This window comes from Hipposideros armiger, unplaced genomic scaffold (genome assembly GCF_001890085.2).
Source record: "Hipposideros armiger isolate ML-2016 unplaced genomic scaffold, ASM189008v1 scaffold_1006, whole genome shotgun sequence".
NCBI classification, from domain to species: domain Eukaryota; kingdom Metazoa; phylum Chordata; class Mammalia; order Chiroptera; family Hipposideridae; genus Hipposideros; species Hipposideros armiger.
The window spans coordinates 327,349-332,483 of NW_017732356.1; positions in this window are offsets into that span (position 1 = coordinate 327,349).

A 5,135-nucleotide genomic window follows, 5' to 3' on the forward strand; every position below is an offset into this window, starting at 1 on the left:
TCTCATCTTCTCCACCTCTTGAACTGGGGTTTACACCATCAGCTGCCTTGATTCTCAGGTCTTCAGATTCAGATTGAATTATACTACTGACTTTTCTGGGTCTCTTGCTCATAATAAATAAATTCCTCACTCATAATAAATCAATGAATATTTCCCTCCTTTCTTCTATCCTCTCTCTCTCCCTTCTCTCTCTGTACATAGATATACACATATAGATATAAATATAGATAGATATAGATAGATGATTACATAGATATAGATATAGATGATATAGATATATAGATATAGATATAGATAGATTAGATATAGATATAGATACAGATATAGATGATATGGATATAGATATAGATATAGATCTTCCTACTGGTTGTTTTCTCTGGAGAACACTGACTAGTACACATTTTTTATGCTGAAACTCACCAGTTGAGCCTGGGCCCAAAATTTCATGCTCCTTATCTTCTAAAATGCCCATGCTTAGACTGTCCTAAATGAACCCCACCTGCAAAATATTGCAGCTTATATTCATTGTCTTTCCTAATTTACTTAGTTGCTTGTTCTGGTAGAAACTAGGTACAATATTGTGTAGATTTTTCCTGGGAGGTCCATAAGTGAGAAAAGTCCTGTTCAGGCCTAAAACAGTATCTAGTCTTGGGGCTCAGTACATATTTGTTGAATAGGCCAACACTTTTTACTTCCCTATCCAAATTAGGCTCACAAAGGAGTTTTGCTAATGAGATTTGGGAGTATAAATCTCATTAACAGGGAACAGGGTGATAATTATAATATTAGCCACCTCCTTGTCCTTGTGTGTAAACATTTATTTAATTTTGGTGTGTGATTTCTTCCCTCCCTTTCTCCTTCTTTTGTCCTTTGTTCCAGTCTTTCTGTTGGATAGATAAACACTATCTTCTTTTCCGCCTTCCTTGTTTTCTTCTCTTCCTTCCTTCTCTCCTTTCTGGAGGGGTAGACACTTCATGATTGGTTTTCTGCATAGAATAATAAAAAAGGTAAATTGATTTTGGATTTAAATTCTTGTCCAGTGTCTTTCCATATTTAAAAATGGTTTGCAATTTATCACTTCCAGGATTTTTCTTCCAGAATCATTTCACTTCGTAACCATCACATAAATTGCAACTTGACTATTATATTACAATATTCTTTACTCTAAGATGTCACTTCTTCCCTATCCATCTTACAGGGTTATTGTGACAATCAAAATGAGAAAATGTTTGTGCTAGTACCTTGCAAACTGTGAAGTACTGTATTCTCCTCTAGTGCAATTATTTTGTTGTGATTATTTCTTTATAGTATGGGTTGTATCTATGGTGAATAAGATACCCTTCAACTAAGTATTAAAAAAAATAGAGACTCATTATACTATAGTGTTTGCTACACTTAACATTCTCTTTTTGGATGATTCACTTCCTTTATTAGTTTCCATGGGAACTAGTTTATGGTTCTTTCTTTTCTTCTTTTTTTTATTAAAGTTTATTGGGGTGACAATGGTTAATAAAGTTACATAGGTTTCAAGTGTAATTCTGTAATATATTTGTATTAGGTTGTGAAAATAGAGTTGCCAGGGTTTGACCCAGAGTTTTGATTAACACATGTTACCTAGAGCATGAGGACAGCCCCATGAAACAAACACATATGTGAGGTTGATTTCAGTGTAAAAATGACATAGGAACTTGAGTGCTATAAACGATATACTCTGTAAAGACTTGTTAAATCTTTTCAGAATACCTGTCCTGTGATTAAAGTAAATGGGGTCTCTTACTGCTTGATTGGAACCTTTGCAGGAACATTCAAGTCTCTGTCTCTGAAATGCCCTGAGAGAATGCCACACACAGACCCAGGTGTGCTTCTTGGCCTTGTGTGGATTCACTGAATGAATTGGTCGAATCTGGGTTTGTGTCTGTGTTCAACTCAAAACAAAACATAGTTATCTAAATGTTGATGCCTAAGTAATTAAACACAGGGAATATTTTCAGATATTAAGGAGCGCAGTAAAACACATTTTATTTTAAGAAATATTTTTAAAATTAAGTTAAAGGTTTTAAAAGCAAATTTATTTTTACCATAGAAATTTATAAGAAGCACAAGCTGCAGTACTCTTTTAGAAAGATGTGATATAGCTGCCTCTTCCTGCTGACAAGAGATTGTGAAATTTTCAAGAATTTCATGATCCACTGGTAAAATAGTTTGTAAGCTTGAAATTTGCCACAAAGGCAGTATTTCCACCAGAGAATCTGGAAAACACTACCAATCAGGACTTTCTTTTCCTTCCTTTCTTCCTCCCACCCTCCCTTCCTTCCTTCCTTCCTTCTTTTCTTCTCTCTCTCCCTCCCTCCCTCCCTTCCTCCCTTCCTTCATCTCTCCCTTCCTTCCTTCCTTCCTTCCTTCCTGCTTTCCTTCTTTTCCCTTTTTGGGAGGAAGAGGATATTTTAGTTTGTTTTCTCTGTTTCTAAAAAGTTGGTTGTAAAACATTATTATTATTAGATGGTAAATGTTTAAGTCAGCTCTTCAGTAATAATTTCATTCTTGAAAACTAAAATCAATTTCTACATACAACCAATATTCATTGGGTGTCTCCTAAATGCATGGCATGGCCAATTGTTTTTTATCTCATTCTACTTCTGTATCTGTATTTATATTCTTAAAAAGCAACAGGATGCTTTCTTTTAAAAAAATAAAAATACTTTAGTGAAAGAAAAAAATATAGCTTTCAGAGATGGCCAAGACAGGGGAGACATTTGTAGGCAAACATTTTTTCATACGCCTATTGGTCATCTGTATGTCCTCTTTGGAGAAATGTCTCTTCATATCCTCTGCCCATTTTTTAATTGGGTTGGTTTTTTTTTTTTGGTATTGAGGTGCATGAGCATTTTATATATATTGGATATTAACCCCTTATCAGATATATCATTGACAAATATCTTCTCCCATTCAGTAGGCTTCCTTTTGGTTTTATTGATGGTTTCTTTTGTTGTGAAAAAACTTTTAAGTTTGATGTAGTCCCATATGTTCATTTTTTCTTTTACTTCCCTAGCTTGCGGGGATGTATCAGTAAAAATAGTGCTCAGGGTAATATCTGCAAATTTAGACCCTATACTTTCTTCTATGAGTTTTATGGTCTCAAGTCTTATATTTAAGTCTTTAATCCATTTTGAGTTTGTTCTTGTAAGTGGCGTAAGGAGGTGGTCCAGTTTCATGTTTTTGCATGTGTCAGTCCAATTTTCCCAGCACCATTTATTAAATAGGCTATCCTTACCCCATTGTAACTTCTTGCTTCCCTTGCCATAGACTAACTGCCCGTATATGTCTGGATTTAATTCTGGGCTTTCTATTCTGTTCCATTGATCTATGTGCCTATTTTTATGCCAGTACCATATTGTTTTGATTACTGTGGTCTTGTAGTATGTTCTAATGTCTGGAAGCGTGATCCCCCTGACTTTGTTCTTATTTTTCAAGCTTGCCATGTCTATTCGTGGTCTTTTTTCATTCCATATAAATTTTAGATTATATTTCCTATTTCTGAGAAAAATGCCCTAGGTAGTTTGATAGGAATTGCATTGAATCTATATATTGCTGGATTTTTTGGAATAGTTTGAAAAGAATAGGTAATAATTCTTTTTTAAATGTTTGGTAAAATTCACTTGTGAAGCCATCTGGCCCCAGATTTTTATTTGTTGGGAGCTTGTTGATTACTGATTCAATTTCCTTGGTGGTAATCAGTTTATTCAGATTTTCTGTTTCTTCTTGAGTTAGTTTTGGAAGGTTGTATGCATCTAGGAAATTATCCATTTCTTCCAGATTGTCAAATTTGTTGGCATATAATTGCTCATAGTAATTTCTTAAGATTTTTTGTATTTCTATGGAGTCTGTTGTTACTTCACCTCTTTCATTTCTGATTTTACTAATTTGAGCCCTCTCTCTTTTTCTTTTGATGAGTCTAGCTAGAGACTTGTCAATTTTGTTTATCTTCTCAAAAAACCAGCTCTTGGCTTCGTTGATCTTTTGTATTGTTTTCCTGGTCTCTATTTCGTTTATTTCCACTCTGGTCTTTATTATCTCCAAGAAGTGCAATATTTTAGATGGCGGTATTGTACAAAGTAATTAAAAAGTAGCTTTCTGTTATGAAAGGAGAGGAGAATGGCTGTAGAGTGATTTTAGGGGACTGGCTATGTATAGGAATTCTGTCCCAGGGACTAGGGGACTGGTTACAAGAGAAAAACCAAAATGTTGTAGTACTTGAGGCATGGACATGCAGTCACAGAGTATCCTACGCTGAAAGGGGTACTGAGGAAAGGAGTATTTTCTGTCAGTTCATGAGGAAACACAGCTGTCTGGCACAGTGAACCAGAACCTGAACCCATGACTAAACAGAAGGGTAAGGGACTAGGAACAGTTGTGGTCCGTGCTGAAAATAGTATTTGAGGAGTCTCTTGCCTGTGAGGAATAGTTCCAGTCCTGACACACTTGGAAACAGGTGGTGCAGGGAGGTCAAAATCTCGTGCAAGTGCTGGAGGTTGCATGCACCAAGGGGAGAGATGTTAGAGGAGGGGTGGGTCCTTCCTCATTTGGCAGGTATGGGCTTGGAGTGAGATAACTTTGGTTACCTCTGAATTGCTTCTACCTGAATTGGTGCAAACTGAACAGACATATTAGTTGCAATAAACTACAATCTCTAAACTTTTGACTCTTCCAGAGGACAACAAGGGACTATGCCTTTTTCCCCCCATCCTCTAAATTTCTCTGATTTTTTGTTCTGATTATAAATGGAAAATATCATCAATTGAAATTGAGAGGTGAATCTGGTCCTTGTTTTAACATCAACGAAAATGCAAGAATTTCAGATTGTATCATTTATCTTCTCATTTAATAAGATGCTAACCAAATATTATAATCTTCAGAGAAAGAATTTAAAAGTTTCCTTTTTTATCCTCAAATAGAAAATTCTGTGAAAAAACCAAGTGCCTAGTCTGAGTATAAAATCAGTCATCCATATACTCATGTACTGAAATTCAAAGCACAGTAAAATACACTATGATATCTATGTAAGTATAAGCATAGCCTACTTGTTAGCTTTGAGGGAAGACAGCCCTAATTTTGAATTCCAACTTTTACATTCTTTA